Below are 21,989 nucleotides of genomic sequence, written 5' to 3'. Positions count from 1 at the left end.
CCAAGGAACTCTCAAGAGTCTTCTCCAACACCACAGTTCAAAAGCATCAACTCTTCGGCACTCAGCCTTCTTCACAGTCCAACTCTCACATCCATACATGACCACAGGAAAAACCATAGCCTTGACTAGACGAACTTTTGTTGGCAAAGTAATGTCTCTGCTTTTGAATATGCTATCTAGGTTGGTCATAACTTTCCTTCCAAGGAGTAAGCGTCTTTTAATTTCATGGCTGCAGTCACCATCTGTAGTGATTTTGGAGTCCCCAAAAATAAAGTCTGCCACTGTTTCCACTGTTTCCCCATCTATTTCCCATGAAGTGATGGGACCGAATGCCATGATCTTTGTTTTCTGAATGTTGAGCTTTAAGCCAACTTTTTCACTCTCCTCTTTCACTTTCATAGTGTATTTTAAAAAATAATGTAGAATGTGTGACTTTTTATCTAAGGAATATGTCTCTACACTCAGGTCATAAAGTTATTTTCCTAGATTTTCTTATAGGAAATTATCTCAAGAGATTCTCTTTTATTACATCTTATACTAACTGAAATTGATATCTGTGTGTGTGTGAGATAGGGATTCAATTTCATTTTTTCCAATAAAGAGTCAATTTTCCCAATACCGTGTATTTTTAAAAGTCTGCTATTTCTCTACTGCTTTGAAGTGCCACCTCTCTTATAAATAAAATGTCCATATATGCAAGAGTTGTTTCTGAGCTCTCTGCTGTTGTTCAGTCACTCAGTTGTGTCTGTTTCTTAGTAACCCCATGGACTGCAGCACACCAGGCCTCTCTGTCCCTCACCATCTCCCAAAGTCTGCCCAAGTTCATGTCCACTGCATCGGTGATGCCATCCAGCCATCTCATCCTTTGACATCCTCTTTTCCTTCTGCCCTAAATCTTTCCCAGCATCAGGGACTTTTCCAATGAGTCAGATGTTAGCATCAGATGACCAAATTACTGGAGTCTCAGCTTCAGCATCAGCCCTTACAACAAGTATTCAGGGTTGATTTCCCTTAAGATTGACTGGTTTGATCTCCTTGCTGTCCAAGGACTCTCAGGAGTCTTCTCCAACACCACAGTTCAAAGGTATCAGTTATTCAGAGCTCTGCCTTCTTTATGGTCCAGCTCTCACAACCATACATGACCACTGGGAAGACCATGGCCTTGACTATACAGATGTTTGTCACAGAGTAATGTCTCTGCTTTTCAACGCACTAAGTTTGTCATAGCTTTCTTGCCAAGAAGCAAACGTCTTCTGATTTCATGGCTGCAGTCACCATCTGCAGTGATTTTAGAGCTGAAGAAGAGGAAATCTGTCACTACTTCCACCTTTTCCCCTTCTATTTGCCATGAAGTAACTGGCCAGATGCCATGATCTTAGTTTTTTTAATACTGAGTTTTAAGCTGGCTCTTTCACTCTCCTCTTTCACCCTTATCAAGAGGCTCTTTAGTTCCTCTTTGCTTTCTGCCATTAGAGTGGTATCATCTGCATATCTGAGACTGTTGATGTTTCTCCCTCCTATCGATTCCAGCTTGTAACTCATCCAGCCCAGCATTTCTCATGATGTGCTCAGCATATAGATTACACAAACAGGGTGACATCAGACAGTCCTGTCGTACTCCTTTCTCAATCTTGAACAAATCAGTTGTTAAATACGGGGTTCTAACTGTTGCTTTTTTTTTTAATTTTATTTTATTTTTAAACTTTACAATATTGTATTGGTTCTGCCATATTAGTGAAAATGAGTAACTGATGCTTCTTTTTTTTTTTAATTTTATTTTATTTTTAAACTTTACATAATTGTATTAGTTTTGCCAAATATCAAAATGAATCCACCACAGGTATACATGTGTTGCTTCTTAACTGAGCTCTCTAGTGTCTCTCATTTCTCTACTTGCCTACCCCAGCAGCAATGCCACACTTTCAGAATTTATAATACTTTATAAATTAACAGGCCAAGTAATCCTACCCATACACCCCCTTTTCAAGAATGTTTTGATTCTTCTTGTCTTTTCATGTTTGAATCAACTTGTCACATTACACACCCACTCACACTCACACACACACACACCCACTCACACTCACACACATATGCATACACATGGGTGAATACACACAAAGGCGTGCAACCTCACACAGCCACCCACACACACATATACACACAATCCAAACAAATAACAAAGACAGACAAAAACCAACAAAGACAAAACAAGCAACTGGCATTTTGATTGCAAATCTACTTGGGATTAGAGGACACTGTTATAATATTGGCTCTTTCTGTACATGAATATGGTATATCTCACCATTTATTTCATTTAATAAATATTAAAATCTTTCTCAAACTTTCAGAATTTTCCTTATACAGGTACTACTCATTTCTTGTTACTAAATACTAGGTAATAATTGATGCTGATATATAGAAATATAGTTGATTTGTACATATTGTATTGTTTGCACCAAATTGAAATGCTCATATTAATTCATACCATCTGCCAATAACAATGGTTGTTTCTTTTCCAATCCCAATAGTTGCATTTATCTTGCTTTATTGTATTGTCTAGGCTCTATAGGTAAAATGCTCAATGACAAATATCCTGATATTGCTCTTGATCTCATTAGGAAGGATTTCAACATTTTACTATTTTAATTTATGATTGCAATAAGTATTTCTTATCACACTAATATAGCTCTTCCCTGTTTTTAGTTTTTAGGAACTTCAAAAATAAGGAATAAATGATACATTTTATTAAATCCTTTTTCTGCATTAACTGAAATAACCAAGTGATATCATCATCTTTTAATTTGTATTACACTGGCTGATTTTTTTACATGCTAACAAATGCTGATTTTCTGGAGTAAACAAACTTGCTCACGATTAATGAACTTTTTAATATATTGCTGAAATTGGTTTGCTAATATTTGATTGACAGTTTTTCCATTTTATTCATGAGAGAGATTTGCCTGAATATCCTTTTTTTATACTATTTTTGCCAGGTTTTGTATCAAGATTATATGATCCTTATAAAATAAATTGGGGATTATTACCTCTTCTTCTATTTTTTGGAAAAAAAAAAAAACTTTCAAAGGATTAGACTAATTTCTTCCTTAAATTTGCCTGTAAAGCCTTCTGGGTTTGGAATTCTTTTGTAAGAAAATTTTGATTACTAAAATTTCCTTAATGTTTACAAAATTATTCAGGTTATCTCTTTTAAAGTAAATATTGCTAAGTTATGTATTTTTAGGAATATTTTGATCATTAATGTATTTTTCTAGGAATTTGACCACTCATCTAACTCTTCCTATTTCCCAATATTAACCTGGTAATGTGAAGTTCATGATACTCATTTTAGCTGTTTAATATCTGCACATCTATTGTGATGTTACTTCGTCATTTCTGATACTAGATATTCCTCTCTTGTCACTTGTTCGCTTGTTCAGTTTCATCAGAATGTTGAAACATTTACTCAGCGTTTGTAACAATTCTTGGCTGCCTTGCTTCTCTTCTTTATATGTTGCTTCTGACCTCATTAATTATGTACTTTAATTCATTTTTTTTTCAGATAAAGTCTTGACTTACTAATGTTCAATTTATTTTCTCTAGTACATTTAAGGTATAAATTTCCCAGTAAATGCTTCTTATAGGTGTTCTACAATTGTTACATATAAGATGTACATTTTTAGTTAGTCTAAAGTATTTATAATTATTATTGTGATTTCTTTTTAATTTTTAAATTTTTTTCTAGCTATATTTTTGTTATCACCTGCAGCTTAATTTCACTGGTATAATTCCAATTCTTTGAAAACAGTTGAGACCTAATTTATAACTCAGCATATGGTCAATTTTTGTAATTATTCCATGTGTTCTTCAAAATAATGTGAATTTTGCAGTTGCATGCAAGGTTCTATATATGTCTACAATGTCAAATTTCTTAGTCTTATATTTCAACTCTATCCCCCTCTACTGATTCTTTTCTATTTCATTCCATCAATTACTAAGTTAATATTCACTGCTACTGTGGATTGTTTATTTCTCCCTGCTATTCTGTTAAATTTTCCTTAATCTATTTTGAGGTTATGCTCTTAGGGACACTTAGATTTAATATCATTCTATCTTCCATTCAAATTGAAACTTCAATCACTTAAAGAGTAACTTTATCTCCAGTAATGGTTTGGTTTTTAAAGTCTATTTTGTATAACCAGTGTAGTTAAACCAATATCCACGTGCTATTTGCTTGAAACTATTTTCCATTATTATTTACATTTTATATGTGAGGAACTGGTGCTTAAGGAACATACCCAGCAGTAGCAGCCCTAAGTGGTATAGTCAGAAACTGAACCCAAACAGCATGTCTGCAAAGTTGATGCATCTCAACATTATGCTTCTTTTATAAATTCCAAAGAGTTAAGTCAGCTTAGGTTCAGAGAAAAAAAAAAAAAACCTGATTCTAATTTCTGCCATGAATTTCTCACAAATTGCTAATTGTGGCTTTTCACTTACTTCCAGAAAAACCTTCACTCCTTTAATACCCTAATACATCATAATATGGTTAAAAAAAAAACTCCTAAAAAAGAGAGAATATTCTTAATCCAGAATTGCAGTACTCAAACTCGGTCACTTACACACAAGAAAGAAAAGTCTTTTAAAGTTTCGCACTTTGTCTTTGAAATCAGAATGATTACCAACAACCTTAAGGTGCTTGTCAAATGCCACTGAACAATATCTCAATCTGTCTTAATCCAAAAATATGTAGCCAGGCTGCAACACTATCAAGATTTCTGAGAAACTGTATACGCCTCTAAGCTTATGCAATCTGACTTCATGAAAAGCACTCAAAAAGGATGAGTGATGAGCTGTTTCATCTCTCCTTGAAAAGACACACACAGAGTATTTTAAAGAGAGGCACTAAGCAACTTATGTAACCATTTGGAATTCTATACTTTTAATATTTCTCAATAATTAATGCTAAATCATATTTGTTTAAAATGTGCAAACTATAAAGAAAATTAAAGTTGCTAATAATTTCACGATTTCTAACAACACAAGAGAAGACTCTACACATGGACATCAACAGATGATCAATACTGAAATCAGACTGATTATATTCTTTGCAGACAAAGATGGAAAAGCTCTATACAGTCAGCAAAAACAAGACCAGCAGCTGACTGCAGCTCAGATCATGAATTCCTTATTGCCAAATTCAGACTTAAATTGAAACAAGAAAAACCACTAGACCATTCAGGTACAACCTAAATCAAATCCCTTACCATTTTACAGTAGAAGTGAAAAAGAGATTTAAGGGACTAGAACTGATAGAGTGTATGAAGAACTATGGATGGAGGTTCGTGACATTGTACAGGAGACAGGGATCAAGATCATGTACAAGAAAAAGAAATGCAAAATGGCTGTCTGAGGAGGCCTTACAAATAGCTGTGAAAAGAAGAGAAGCAAAAAGAAAAGGAGAAAAGGAAAGATATGCCTATTTGAATGCAGAGTTCCAAAGAACAAGGAGAGATAAGAAAGCCTTCCACAATGATCAGTGCAAAGAAACAGAGGAAAACAATACAATGGGAAAGACTAGAGATCTCTTCAAGAAAATAGAGATACCAAGGGAACATTCCGTGCAAAGATGAGATCAATAAAGGACAGAAATGGTATGGAACCAATAGAAGCAGAAGATATTAAGAAGAGGTGGCAAGAATATACAGAAGAACTGTACAAAATATATCTTCACAACCTAGATAATCACGATGGTGTGATCACTCACCTAGAGCCAGACATCCTGGAATGTGAAGTCAACTGGGCCTTAGGAAGCATCACTAAGAACAAAGCTAGTGGAGGTGATGGAATTCTAGTTGAGCTATCTCAAATCCAAAAATATGATGCTGTGAAAGTGCTGCACTCAATATGTCAGCAAATTTGGAAAACTCCACAGTGGTCATAGGACTGGAAAAGGTCAGTTTTCATTCAAACCCTAAGAAAGGCAATGCCAAAAAAATGCTCAAATTACCACACAATTGCACTCATCTCTCATGCTAGTAAAGTAATGCTCAAAATTCTCCAAGCCAGGCTTCAGTAATATGTGAACCATGAACTTCCAGATGTTCAAGCTGGATTTAGAAAAGGCAGAGGAACCAGAGATCAAACTGCCAACATATGCTGGATCATCGAAAAAGCAAGAGAGTTTCAGAAAAACATCTATTTCTGCTTTATTAACTATGCCAAAGACTTGACTGTGTAGATCACAATAAACTGTGGAAAATTCTTCAAGAGATGGGAATACCAGACCACCTGACTTGCCTCTTGAGAAATCTGTATGCAGGTCAGGAAGCAACAGTTAGAACTGGACATGGAACAACAGACTGGTTCCAAACAGGAAAAGGAGTATGTCAAGGCTGTATATTGTCACCCTGCTTATTTAACTTCTATGCAGAGTACATCATGAGAAATGCTGGGCTGGATGAAGCCAAGCTGGAATCAACACTGCTGGGAGAAATATCAGTAACCTCAGATATGCAGATGATACCACCCTTATGGCAGAAAGTAAAGAAGAACTAAAGAACCTCTTGATGAAAGTGAAAGAGGAGAGTGAAAAAGTTGGCTTAAAGCTCAACATTCAGAAAACTATTATCATGGCATCTGGTCGCATCACTTCATGGCAAATAGCTAGAGAAACATTAATAACAGTGGCTGACTTTATTTTTCTGGGCTCCAAAATCTACTCAGACGGTAACTGCAGCCATCAAATTAAAAGACACTTGCTCCTTGGAAGAAAAGTTATGACCAACCTAGATAGCATATTAAAAAGCAGAGACATTACTTTGCCAACAAAGTTCCATCTAGTCAATGCTATGGTTTTTCTACTAGTCATGTATGGATGTGAGAGTTGGACTATAAAGAAAGCTGAGCACTGAAGAATTGATGCTTTTGAACTGTGGTATTGGAGAAGAGTCTTGAGAATTCCTTGGAATTCTCTGGAAGATTCTGGAAGGAGATCCAACCAGTCAATCCTAAAGGAAATCAGTCCTGAATATTCATTGGAAGGACTGATGCTAAAGCTGAAACTCCAATATTTTGGCTACCTGATGTGAAGAGCTGACTCATTTGAAAAGACCCTGATGCTGGGAAAGATTGAAGGCAGGAGGAAAAGGGGACGACAGAGGATGAGATGGTTGGATGGCATCACTGACTCAATGGACATGAGATTGAGTAAACTCTGGGAGTTGGTGATGGAAGGGAGGCCTGGCGTGCTGCAGTCCATAGGTTCACAAAGAGTCAGACACAACTGAGCCACTGAACTGAACTGATGATTTCATAATCCAGAGCTAATATTTAATGTTTCTACTTTCAGCTAATTTTCTATGCATTTGTAATATATATTTATACTTTAGTGTATATATGTGTGCGCATATGTGTATATGTGTACACCCACACTTTTGCAGATACACTCTATATTTAATGTGTATTCTACTTGTTTCATTTAACATTACATCATGTATAATTTCATATGTATTTAAAAATTCTTTGAAAATATATTATTGACTGTATAATACGAATACACTCAGATCTATCCAACTATTGCTATATTGCTGAACAATTTATTCAACCTCAAAGTATTTGCATTATAAATATATGAAATGATCATAATACATGAATTGTGTCACTTTTAATTATTTCATTAATTTAGAAATTCTAGAAGTGAAATTACCAAATAATGTTAGTTGGGCCCTAATATCTAGTCTCTATTATCCAACAATAGTAATTTCCTCAAATTTATCTTCCAAAATAAAACTATTTCTAAACTCTTTTTAAGTGTGTCATGGTCAGGCAACTTTGTTCTAGTCAATTGAATATAAGTGGAACAGCTATGGACACTTTTCAAAAGATATCCATATAGGGAGAGAACATAAATCTTCTAGAAATATTCCCTTCCTGCTGCCAGAATATTTCCTGCTGCTTTTAAAACTGGGAAAGGAGTATGTCAAGGTGGTATATTGTCACCCTGTTTATGTAACTTACAAACAGAGTACATCATGGGAAATGCCAGGCAGGATGAAATATAAGCTGGATCAAGATTGCCAGGAGAAATATCAACAATATGCAGATAATATCACTCTTATGGCAGAAAATGAAGAGGAACTAAAGAGCCTCTTGTTGAGAATGAAAGAGGAGAGTTTCAGCAAAGAAAAAGGTGGCATAAAACTCAACATTAAAAAAACTAAGAGCATGGCATCTGGTCCCATCATTTCATGGCAAATAGATGGAGAAAAAGTAGAAACAGAGACAGAGCTTATTTTGGGGGCTCCAAAATCACTGTGGACAGTGACTGCAGCCGTGAAATTAAAAGATGTTTGCTCCTTGGAAGAAGATCTATGACAAACCTAGACAGCATATTAAAAAGTAGAGACATCACATTGCTGACAGAGGTTCATATAGACAAAGCTATGGTTATTCTAGCAGCCACATACAGATGCGAGAGTGGGACCATAAGGAAGTCTGAGTGCTGAAGAATTATGGTGCTTTTGAACTATGGTGCTGGAGAAGATTCTTGAGACTCCCTTAGAGAGCAAAGAGATCAACCCAGTCAATTCTAAAGGAAATCAACCCTGAATATTCACTGGAAGGCCTGATGCTGAAGCTGAAGCTCCAATACTTTGGCCATCTGATGCAAAGAGTGGACTTATTGGAAAAGATCCTGACATTGGGAAAGATTGAGGGCAGGAGGGAAGAGGGCGACAGAGGATGAGATGGTGGGATGGCATCACCAACTCAGTAGACATGAGTTTGAGCAAACTGGGAGACCGTGAAGGACCGGGAAGCTTGGCATGCTGCAGTTCATGGGACTGCAAAGAGTCGGACACAGCTTAGCGACAATACCAACAGGGAAAGAGCATAAATCTTCTAGAAATATTCTTTTCCTGCTGCTAGAATATTGACTTTATTGCTGGAATATCAATACTGGATATCCCAAAACATGAGGTAAAAGTTTCAGGGAAACAGAGCAGAAGATGAAGGATCTGGGTCCCTAATGACTATGGCACCTCCTGATCATCTCTTTACTGAGTACACAGACTTCACATAAGAAAAGATAAAGTTCCACCTTTTTAAAACAATTTGGATTACTTCCAACCAAACCTTTCCAAACTAGCAAAGTGAAAATGTTGCATAGAATGCTTTGGAAACACTTAAGGCTCTTAACAGAGATAGTTAAATCGTTTTGTGGAAAGCGGAACAAATATAAACTTTTTCCAACATTACTGAACGCACCCAACTCCCTACATTCTTTTACAACATTATTCCAAACTACTTTTTACTAGTTTGAGTTTAAGTGAAACATAACTTTGCATTTCTTTTACTATCCTTTTGCACTAGAATTGCATTCTTCATTAATTATTTGTTCTTATATCTTGTTATGTTTTAAATTAAGATGTTACTGCCTTTCTCATAATAATAGCTCTTTACATAGGATGTTTGCTATATTTATTAAAAGTAGTCCTAGTTTTCCATTTCCCATTTAATTTTATTTATATTTCTGTCTTTACTTGTAAAACTATAAAAGTTTAAGTTCTGCAATAATTCGTGACTTATTCCAGTTCCATTTCCATTCTGTTATCATTAAAGCTATACTCACAATGCTTTCTCCCATATTACTTTGATTCATTTGTCTGTGAATATATAAAGTCTTATTTATGAATATTTTAAAGTATTTTGGGGATTTAAAACAATTCCATTTTTAAAGATGATAAAAAATTACCATTGACTGTAAGGGTTTTCACAAATAAACTTGTATCTTGAAGTTCTAGAAACATAAATCATATGACTTTTCAAGTGGATTAGGAAATAAATTTGAATTCATTCGCAGAAAGACAACTTTTTCACTATTCTCTTCAACTAAACAGAAAGGTAATTCCTTTTCCATTTTACTGGTAACAAATTTCTAAACAATAGGACACCTTTCCTCCAACCTTTTCTGCTCTCATTCATATGATAGTCAGTCAGTCATGGAACTATAACAGGATTTTTAACTCCAGGTCTGTGGTCAAACATTCAATTCCTATTCCCAAGAGTATAACTTTTACAAGCATTTCATAAACACACACACAGATAGATGCCCAATAAATTTTCCTGCCAAGCAAATTGGAAAATACCTGTTTGGCCTCAGCAAACTTGTACTTTTGTATGTGTTTACAAAAACATACCCTGAAATACTTAATAGCCTATGGGAAGTTTTGTAAAATCTGTGACCTACCCATTGTGACCCAGAGTATTTCTTTTTCAGCAACAACAAAAAGTAGCAAAAAATGTTTTTTTTTTTTTAAATTTCAGTGAAGAAGAAAAGCTTTTGCAACTTTAAGAAATGTGTATCTCATTAAGGAAATGAAAAGAAAAGAAACGTTGCTTTCATCTGCCAGTTTAGAAACATCACCTTCATAATGAGTCTGAAAATTATAATTACAAATTCAGTTGTCATCTGAACATAAAAGACTATGTATTATAGCTTTATATGCATATGTCACATATTTTACTTATAAATTAAAAATAAGGCACATAAACTTCCATTTTTAAAATAATCAATTTTTTCAAAGGTGTGTATTATGTGTTTTATGAGTGTATCTTTCTCCTACCCAGTGCAGTGCCAAAATTTTCTGTTCAGGCTTCAGAATCTTGTAAGTAGATTCAGACAGGACTCGTGTCATTAGCAAGAGGAATCTAGAAAAAATAAAAGTAGACCATTAACAGTGCACTGTTCCTTTTTACTAAATATATCAAGATATAACTCTTTAGAAGCATGAGATGTCTAAGGTTTTCAAATAAATTTATATATATATATAAATATCTATTTATATAGATACATCAGCCCTGGGATTTCTTTGGAAGGAATGATGCTAAAGCTGAAACTCCAGTACTTTGGCCACCTCATGAGAAGAGTTGACTCATTGGAAAAGACTCTGATGCTGGGAGGGACTCGGGGCAAGAGGAGAAGGGGACGACAGAGGATGAGATGGCTGGATGGCATCACTGACTTGATGGATGTGAGTCTGAGTGAACTCCGGGAGTTGGTGATGGACAGGGAGGCCTGGCGTGCTGCGATTCATGGGGTCGCAAAGAGTCGGACACGACTGAACGACTGATCTGATCTGATCTGATAGTTATTATTTACTGAAAAAGAGGCATTACTTTGATATCATAATACCATAAGAATTAATCCAAAAACTATACATATAAATTCTGTTAAAGGCATTATATATTAATTTGCTGTTTTTGTTTAGTCACTCAGTTGTGTCAGACTCTTTGTGACCCCATGGACTGCAGGACTCCAGGCTTCCTACTGCCCTTCCTCCTGCCCTTCACTATTTCCCAGAGTTTGCTCAAACTCATGTCCATTGAGTGAGTGATGCCATCCAACCATCTCATTCTCTGTCACCCCCTCCTCTGTATTTATTAATCGTAAGTTGTTCATTTTGTATAATTTTGATATAAACATCCTGAGTATACTTCAGGACAGGTAGCATTAAGGTTCTTCTTTCTTGGAATGAGTTATGAAAAATTTTCAAGTGTCCTCATAGTTCCTTTCTTGGATTGCACTCAAAAGTGTGACAGCCAAGGTCAACACAGCAACTGTCTAGTGGGAGCCACTCAGCTGTCTCTACACTGACATTCCTGCTTGTGTCTCTGTGCCTGTACTGCCCAGTCCAGTTTCAAAAACATTGCTCTTGCCACCTTGAGAAGTGAATGGAACTCTGGCTGTTATCAGTTCCTTAGGTTAAACAAAAACTGTCTCTGGCAATCGATTGAAATTCTCAAGAATCAGACTTTTGAAAGCAAGGAATCAGTCCTTGGTGGTAGCCACAGCCTTGGTGCCAGTTCACCGTCTTTACTATCAGTTCAATTTATGGAGAATTGAGTCATTCATCATCATTCTTATTATGCCATTGATTATTCACTATTTTGGTCACATGGCTTACGGTATTAGGGTAGTTTCATTACCATATTGTTATCCATTTAACCATGATTAGTAGAGGGGCTTTTCCTTCATTCCAATATCAGATCTTTTGTTAATAAGCACAGAAATCCAGAAGTCACCACATTGACAGAAGACTCCACATCATTTCATCAATTCACTAATTACTGCTTTGGAAAGTATTTAAAAAGGAGAAAAGTTATTACATTTTGAACATCAGAAGTTATGCTGCTACTTGTTTGTAACAGCCAAGACATAGAAGCAACCTAAATGTCTATTGACAGATGAATGGATAAAAAAGACGTGGTGTGTATATGCAATGGAATATTACTTAGCCATTAAAAAGAATGAAATCATGCCATTGGCAGCAACATGATAAACCTGGAGATTGTCATATTGAGTGAAGTTAGAAAGAGAAATATCATATGATACTGCTTATATGCATAATCTAAAAAGAGATGATAAAAATAACTTACAAAGCAGAGCAGACTCACAGAGAACTAACTCATGCTTAAGAGGAGGTTGGGGGGAAGATGGGTTGAAAGGTTAACTAAGGAGTCTGGGATCAACATGTAAATACTGTTATATTTAAAGTGGATAACCAACAAGGACTTACTGCACAACACAGGGAACTCTGCTTAATATTTTGGAACAACCTAAACGGGAAAATAATTTGAAAAAGAGTAGATATGTGTATATGCATAACTGAATCTCTCTGCTGTACACCTGAAACTACCATAACCTTGTTAGGCAACTAAACTCTAATATAAAATTAAAAGTTTTGAAAAAGAGAAATTATGCTGTTGCAGTAAAATATGGCACTCCACTCCAGTACTCTTGCCTGGAAAATCGCATGGACGGAGGAGCCTGGTAGGCTGCAGTCCATGGGGCTGCTAAGAGTCGGACACGACTGAGCGACTTCACTTTCACTTTTCACTTTCATGCATTGGAGAAGGAAATGGCAACCCACTCCGGTGTTCTTGCCTGGAGAATCCCAGGGACAGGGGAGCCTGGTGGGCTGCTGTCTATGGGGTCGCACAGAGTCGGACACGACTGAGGTGACTTAGCAGTAGCAGCAGTAAAATAAAGGTTGTCTACACATGGTCTGCCAATTCTTTTTAAAAAAACTGTCTATTTTAATTAAAAAAAAATTATACTAAAAAGGTACCCCAAACTTTACTTTTATCAATTAAGTGAAACATCACATCTAAGCAACTATAAAGACACTGCCACAGTAGAATTTACTTAAAAATGAAACCAAAAAATTTGTCATATCCCATAAGTGGGCAATACAGAAATACACAGCTGGTAATTTTACCCACAAGAGGGAGCCTGTATTTTTATATTTTTGTCACAGAACATGAAAAACCTGAACTAAAATATGTTCTAAAAAAATGTTTGTTGATACCATAATCTTTATGTAAGGTCAAGTTTTAAGCTAATCAGATTTCAGTTGGCATATTTTTCTTTAACCATAATATATCAGTATGTCACAAGACTGGAGTGATGATTGGAATTTTTAAGATTTTCATACCTATATTGTAATTAGGTGTTTTCAGATATAATAATGAAGATGTAGCTGCCAAAGCAGCCTAAGAGGAAATTCCTTTCAGGTAGTAGTAACATTAGTTGAGCGAAATTGACTAGAATTATTATAAGTGCTTTACATCTAAATTTAATAACATAGAAATGAAGTAATATTTCAGTCATCTTCTTATCAGAAAAGAGGCTTATATAAACCAGTAATTATCTATGTATTTTTGGAACAGGCAACACCCTACTTTAAAAATTATGCTGGTCATTCTCACCAATATCACTTAAGACTTGCTAAGAAAGGGTATAACTGACACGACAGCAGGATGATCTTTCCTTTCTTAGAGTTGAGAAAAAGACCCTTGAAAAAAATCTAAGCTGTATTCTTCATATCTTTAATCTCCATAAACAATATCTTAAATTATTAAGTCTCTAAATAAATGTGCTCTGAGCTTTGGAAAACAAAATATATCCACCAACTTAAAAATTACCTTATAAAAGATAGTTTTGGCAACTCATCAACTGAGAGTGATCTGTTCTGTCACATTCAGAGACATAGTAATAATCCAGCTGAAATTTGTTTTGTGATCCCTTGTAAAGTGCAGGGAAGCCAGGTGATAAAGTGTCCCTGTCTCCTAAAGTCCTCTCCTCAGCTCCTTGACAATATTATATACCGGGGGGCAGGAAGCTGAAGAAGAAAGGGTTAATCCCCGTTGTTCTTCCTTCTGAAATTCCAACCTACCCATTAAATCATTGTTTTTTCTCCCACTAGGCACCATGAATCTAATGGACCTAAAATCAATATCTTATAAATGACATAAAAATATATTCATTTTATGGACTAATGTACCCTAGTGTCTGAATCCTATTCACAACCTCTACTTTAAAAGAGAACAACAGACCTACTTCTGCCAGTAGAAGGTTACTCAGTCACTGGTGACATGCTGCAGAATGCACTGTCGTACTCCAGTGTGGCACGAGGGCAAGATTGGTGGCTGCAAATCCACCACTGTTGAAGCTTGAAACCTAGTGCAGTGCACTCATGCTGCTGCTGCTGCTGCTGCTAAGTCTCTTCAGTCGTGTCCGACTCTGTGCAACCCCATAGACGGCAGCCCACGAGGCTCCCCCATCCCTGGGATTCTCCAGGCAAGAACACTGGAGTGGGTTGCCATTTCCTTCTTCAATGCATGAGAGTGAAAAGTGAAAGTGAAGTCGCTCAGTCGTATCCGACTCCTAGCGACCCCATGGACTGCAGCCTACCAGGCTCCTCCATTCATGGGATTTTCCAGGCAAGAGTACTGGAGTGGGGTGCCATTGCCTTCTCCGCACTCATGTTAGGATACACAATTACGAAGGAGCATGCGTGGAGCTTCCAAGAGCTCCACCATCTTCCCAGGTGGATTTACACATTTCTGTTGCATTAACTTGTTTTGTAACTTACATAAAATTTTCAGTGCATCAAATCATTACAATACTGAGAAAGCAAACACCACTTCATAGTGACTTCTATAATGATTGAGGAGACTCAATTAAAAAAAAACCTAAAAGACCAAAATGATCACTAGCCTACCAGAGAGACACTGGCCAAAAAAATGTAGCCTGAGATCACATCACATGAAACCACAGTTTCAAGCAAGCTCTGGGGAAACTAACGGCATTTCACTCAGTGAAACAACCAAAAAAGATACAATGACTGTCTGTTGGTTTTTACATAGCAAGAAAATATGCTGGGAGTTCCCTGAAGGTTCAGTGATTAGGACTCCATGCTTTCACTGCCGTGGCCCTGAGTTCAATCCTTGTTGAGGGAACTAAGATCCTGGCAAACCATGTGGTATGGCAAAAAAAAAAAAAAAAAAAGAAATGATGAGAAGGTTTTACACTCATTTTTACTAATATTTTTACTAATCCAAAGGACCCACACACTTCCCTCAGAAGCTATTCTTTTTATAAAGTTAATTAGTTTTGGTTGTGCTGGGTCTTCCCTGTGGCGCTCAGGCTTCCTCTAGTTGCGGGGAGTGGGGGTTCCTCTTCACTGCACTGCATGGGCTTCTCATTGTGGTGGTTTCTCTCTTGTTGCAGAGCACAGGCTCCAGGCACATGGGCTTCAGCAGCTGCAGCTCGAGGCACTAGAGTGCAGGCTCGGTAGCTGCTCTGTGACATGTGGCATCTTCCCTGATCAGGCATGGAACCCATATCCCCTGCACTGGCAGGAGGTTTTTATCCACTGTACCACCAGAGAAGTCCTCTCAGAAGCCATTCTTATGCTTAGTTTTAAACAGAAAACTTCCGTTTACAATTTATTCCTAACTTTATTTTGAGAGTATCTTCTTCTACTTTTAATATTTTTAAGGTATCAAATGTAAAGCAACCCTGTAAAATACAAATACTCCTGTACTGTAAAGATTAAAAGTATAGCCAAAAGAAAGACAAAGAAAGAAAAAAAAAAAAAAGCTAAAAACTAAAGAAGATCTATTTTCCTGGAAAAAAGTATCTGACTTTCTGTTTTGATGGGTACAAACTGAAATAGAGAATAACCAATAGGAAAAGCAACTTTAAAACAGATATTTTTTGAGAGAATTCTAGCAACAGGTCAGTATGAGGTTTCCTGTTCACTTTTATGGCTTAAAATCCACAGAGTTATAAAACTACAAAAGAAAAAAAAAAACTGTTGTTCTTTTTTTTTTTCCATTTGCCAACCAGAGTCATTTATCCCCTATTAGATAAAGTATAATAGACTCTACGGAAAGGGTCATTGGCCTTCCATTTAATGATATTGCCAGCCCCAATCTGCATTTTCCCGGCAATGTCCCTCAACACAGAATAAATGGCTGATCTCTTCACAATAACAGCTGATTTCTATTTATTAAGCTAAAAAGGTCACCATTTTCTACGGCTGGGCCGCCCTGCACTATTGATAATTTTATGCATAAACAAATGGCAAATTTGTGCCCCATAAATATGCATTAGCAATTACTTCTTCCTCGGGCAACGCTCACCGCATGCAAATGTGTACCTCACAGGGCCTGGGAGCTTTTGTTTTAGCTCTTGAACAGTGAAACAAAAGAGCACAATAAACAATTTTAAAATTGCCAATCAATAAGCAATGCAGATGCAAAGGTAAACGGCAAGAAACTTGCTTAGAAACAACTAAACAAAAAGTGAGGAGGGGGAGGTAGTGGAAGACTTTTCCTTTTTATTATTTCACTTCTTTCTCTTTCATAGTGAAAAGGCTGGAACCCTCTTGACACAGAACAGCTAGATAGGCTGGTGCTAAATCAGATGCCAGATGGGGAAAATAGAATATATACACATGTTGAATCAACACACATACAAATACACATACACACACACACACACCCCTCAAAAAGGAGGTCTGAGTAAAACGGTGTTCTGACATGATTTCAAATGCATCACCGATTCAAATTTCAGATTTTTCAATTTCAGAGATTCAAAGGATTTTTAAGCTGATAAACTGAGAGGCACTACACCCATGCATAGCTAAATCTTAATGCTGCTGCATTTTGCCATTCTCTGTTTTCTAATAAAGACAAGGGAAACATACATTATCAATAAGTAGGATATTTTTAGGGACATGAGGAAAAGGAATCAATAAGGAACATACTGAAAAGAAATAAAAAAGCAGCTCACAAAACAACTACAAATCCAGATGCTTAATATCGAAAACCTTTACCTCAGAACAATTCAACAGTACTGGGGGACATCCTTGATGATTTGGTGGCTAAGACTCAAAACTCCCAATGCAGACAGTTTGGGTTGGATCCCAGGTCAGGGAACTAGAGCCCACATACCACAACTCAAGGTTCCCATGCTGCCATAAAGACTGATGATCCCAAGTGTTGCAACGAAGACCCAGCACAGGCAATAATAATAAAATATTAAAAAGAACAGCATTGGGTATAAGGATAGAGATAGGGAGCTAACAAGGACAGAAGCAACAGACAGGTGTAAGAAAGCCAAAGGAGGGAAATGTTACCTAATTTGAAAGTGAAGTGAAAGTGAAGTCACTCAGTCGTTTCTGACTCTTTTCGACCCCATGGACTGTAGCCCACCAGGCTCCTCCCTCCATGGGATTCTCCAGGCAAGAGTACTGGAGTGGGTTGCCATTTCCTTCTCCAGGGGATCTTCCCAACCCAGGGATCGAACCCGGGTCTCCCGCATTCCAGGCAGATGCTTTAACCTCTGAGCCACCAGCGAAGGGGCACCTAATTTGAACTTGAACATAAACAAGAAAAAGTTGACATTTTTTAAAGAAAAATAAACTTTTATAAGAGGTTTATTTGGCCCACTCTATCATGCACTATTCTGGATCCATTTACCCTTGGATCTTGACAGAAATCTCTACAGGTTGGTATGTTTCACAGCACAAGGTACATAGCAGTTAGGAAACTGAACCAGTTAACACAAGGCGGTGCTAGGCCTGACCTTTGACCTAGTCTGATGCCTGCACCTGCCACTTCACCACTGCCTGGTCTGAGTCTGCCATCCACTCCTGAAAAAGTATCCACTTTAACCCCATTTAAAAAATCTCTTCCTCAATGTGTTGGTGGCTTTGCCTTTGTGTGAACAAGTCAAACTGTATTAGAATTTTTAAATTCAGGACTTAGGCCAGTTTTCAAAACTAAGCTACTAAACTACTTTTGTACAATATACAAATGCTAATTTGTATATTAGTACAAAGATACACTGGGCCTCCCAGGTGGCTCAGCAGTAAAAGAATCCGCCTGCTAATGCAGGAGAGGTAGGTTCGATCTCTGTGTCAGCAAATTCCCCTAGACGAGAAAATGGCAACCCACTTCAGTATTCATGCCTGGAAAATCCCATGGATGGAGGAGACTGGTGGGCTAGAGTCAATAGGGTTGCAAAAATTGGACACAACTAAGTAACAGAGCATGCATGCATGCACACACGCGCACACACACACACACACACACACACACACATATATTAGTACATTTCCACTGAGACCATGCCATAGTTTCAATAATCATTTAATATAATAAAAAGTTTTGTTCTTACACAATGGTTTAGCCAGTATTAACAAGAAAGTAGTAAAGATAAATAAAAGTATTCTTGGCCTAAATGCAAACAGGCAGACAAGAAAATCTAAAACCAACAATAACTCTGTCCTGTTCAAAGTCAAGATACTCTTCACAGGGGCCTCTCTGAATCTCTATGTGGGTAAAAAGTCAACCTCATTCTTTAGAGGAGGCCATGAAACTTCTCCTGGCAATACTTCCTCTGATAATGTCAGTGTTGGGAGATCAGGGCTGTTGCTGGCATGTCAACTGACTGTGTGAATAAGAGAAGATGCCCCGAGGTGGACAATTCATAAAATATATTACTTGCACAGTCATATATGATGACCCCAGAAGAGATGTCATATTTTTCTTTGTTAGAAAAGTGTTATTTCTAGTATTATAGAATCAAACGCCATCTTTTTTAGCGTATTTTTTTAAATTGGGGTGTAGTTTGGGTTTTCCTAGTGGTTCAGATGGTAAAAAATCTGCCTGCAATGCAGGAAAACTGGGTTTGACCCCTGCGTCAGGAAGATCCCCTGGAAAAGGGAATGACTACCTACTCTAGTATTCCTACCTAGATAATTCTACAGACAGAAGAGCCTAGCAGGCTCCATGGGGTCACAAAGAGTCAGACACAACTAAGCAAGTAATATAGTTATTTTACAATGTTGTACAACAAAGTGAATTGGCTCTCTCTCTATATATATATATGTATCTCCTCCCTCCCATGCCCCCCATCCCATAGAGTTAAAGACGTTTGAGAATCAAGTGCCCACTTATTATTACAAAATCAGTACAGCTGGATTCCAATAATTTATATATTAATTCAAATTACAAAGTTAGTGTACTCCCATTTTTCAAAGCTGAACATAAAAAACCTGAGCATGGTTTTTCTTGATCAACTAAACACATTCAATGTGTGCTGAAGAGCATCACTACAGAAGAACCCATGTTGTCATTACCATCATATTTTGCCCAAGTCCTCACTCTTCCATGCAAGGTAAGGATTTCAAACTAAAACCACAAATACTCCAACTAATCTGGAGTTTGTCTGAAATTTATCAGTGCTTGTATAGTCAACCATGTAGACTGCATGTAAATGAAAGTGTGCTAGAAGTGTGCAAAAACTTGGTGTGTTATATGGACACTTCAGTATCCAAAGGCTCAATGTGACAGAGGCTGGGTCACATAATTACATGATGTGTGCCCAGTCCCACTTTGATAGGAACAAAATTGTGGTAGAGGGTACCTTGTGACGGACTGAGAAAGTCAGAGGAGCAATGGGAAATTCTAGAACTTTATGCAAGAGGAAAGTCACTGCCTTATTTATCTTGGGTGAGGGTCTGCCAGCGTCTTTGCCTAAGATCCTTTCTTTGTCCATCTCCTGCTCTGCTGACTCCTGACATGTGCTCACTCCTGTGGGTTAAGTTTCCCTGGCCCCCCTGGTAGTCAGCTTGGAGGTGAGTTAAGCTACTGGGAGTAGGTAATCTGGAGCTTGGTGTAAAACTGCGTGGGAGCATGCATGGGTGTGTGTGTGGAGCGGGTACAGGCAGCCACGTGTGCACGCATGTACTCCTGTGTCTCTTCTCCCATTTACTATTTAAAAACATTTTATCATAGAGACAATTACATATTCAAAATAAAGACTTCAGAAAAACAAACTCCCATTGACTGTCTCCAAGGTTCAACACCTCTCGACCCTCTGCTGTTTGAATCTCTCCCTCTTTCTTCCCTTTGCTGTGCCTCAGGCAGCAGCCCCATTTTTACCAGGCTCCACCTCCTGCTGAACAGGCTCCCATGGTTCCCGCTTGTGTCCAGTGACCCCAGCAACCCTGCGATCATCCTGCCAAACTCATCCCTTTTGTCTCCAGCATAAGGGTGGTAGTAACTTCTTCCTGCTCCTGACCTCTAGGTTGCTTTTTCACAGTTTATTATTGTCAATGTGCAACAATTTCTCACTATTAGATGCCCCTTTTTAAAATAATCACAGTGGCTTCTGTCTTCCTGCTGACCATAAAGAGTGCTTATTTTATTTCACTTTTATCACCCACTGGCAGAATCATGATTTATCCTTTATTCATAGTTCCCTTGAAGCAGGTCAAGGCCACCTAAGGTATAAGACCCTTTCAACAGCATGGAGCCCAGCATGCTGGTCCAATATAGTCCATGCCCAAAGTATGGTTCCCTACATATAACATTCACAATGGATTCATGTACCAATCTAGTCTTATTCCATATCTTTCGCCAATTGCTTATTCATATCTTGCTTTTTTTTATTTATTTGTCTTAATCTATGGAACAATGAAGGAACAACAGTGACCTACTACTGCCCCTAGAAATTCTACCCAAATACCTAACATTTTGGGAATCTGGTCAGTCTATTTTAAGGGGGTAGCTCAATCTGTCATGAAAATATATTTTCCCAGTGGTAGATGGCGGAAACTAGTTAACCAAGTATAGACATGTTTAATATGTAGGTATTTGTTTATTAAAAACAAAATATGACCTTCTGATGTTAGGAATGTGCGTGTGCATACACACACACACACACACACACACACACACACACACACCATAAAAATGACTGACGCTAGATGGCTCTTACAAAATTACATTTTGAAAAATTATGGGACTATGAATCAAACATATAGATTAAATTTCCCTGAAACAGACATGTGCTTAATAATTAATGGGAAAGGATACAAATAATATTTATGATTTTATCCTACTCAAAACACTTGAATAATTATGCAGTAATCATAGGGCTAGATGAAGACATACTTATCAGATTGGAACTCTAATCTGTAAGGAAATTTTAAAACATAAAAGGATCTTAAAATTGAAATAATGGAAATAAATCCACACACTAAAACTTTAACCTACTTTAACATAGTCCTTTGTTTATAAAAATTTTCAGACAAAAAGATCTGCTTCAGATAATCTTCAGATAAGTACACAAGACTGTAATTTTTAATGGCAGCAATCACAATGCAAGCCAGGATGAGATGTGACAATGGAAAGAAGAGAATATAGTTAATAACTATTCAGTATCCACATTCAAGTTAGATATAACCAATGCTCTATATGTAATAAGGCAGTATTTTAAATATGGGTTCCAAAACTGATTTTCATCCAGTAGACAGGGAATTGGATAAGCATTCAAAACTCAGAAAAGCCAACCAGAAACACAGTGGGTATGACAACTGTGCTAACACAAGTACAAAAAGGAGGACAAGATGCATTGAATCTGAAAAAGATTCAACTTAAGAACAAGAGAGCACGTCTCGGTGGTTAAGAATCTGCCTGCTAATGCAGGGGACACGGATATGATCTCTGGTCCAGGAAGATTCCATGAGCCTCAGAGCAACTAAACCCATGCCTCACAACTACGGAGCCTGTTCTCCACAAGAGAAGCCACAGCAACGAGAACCCCAAGCACAGCGACTAGAGAGTAGCCC

At 37.3% G+C, this 21,989-nt stretch overlaps 1 protein-coding gene across 6 annotated transcripts in view; it reads right to left on the bottom strand.

The window, feature by feature from the left end:
- Positions 1-21,989, bottom strand: part of SOX5 (SRY-box transcription factor 5) — a 1,175,689-nt gene that overhangs the window by 839,294 nt on the left and 314,406 nt on the right. For all 6 annotated transcript variants that reach the window (XM_061417626.1, XM_061417628.1, XM_061417625.1 and 3 more), the window contains one exon: positions 10,623-10,707. The gene's annotated coding sequence lies outside the window, so the exon portion shown is untranslated. The remainder of the gene's footprint in view (positions 1-10,622; positions 10,708-21,989) is intronic.

The sequence above is a fragment of the Bos javanicus genome, chromosome 5, assembly GCF_032452875.1.
Source record: "Bos javanicus breed banteng chromosome 5, ARS-OSU_banteng_1.0, whole genome shotgun sequence".
NCBI classification, from domain to species: domain Eukaryota; kingdom Metazoa; phylum Chordata; class Mammalia; order Artiodactyla; family Bovidae; genus Bos; species Bos javanicus.
This window is presented reverse-complemented; position numbering and strand designations above follow the sequence as displayed.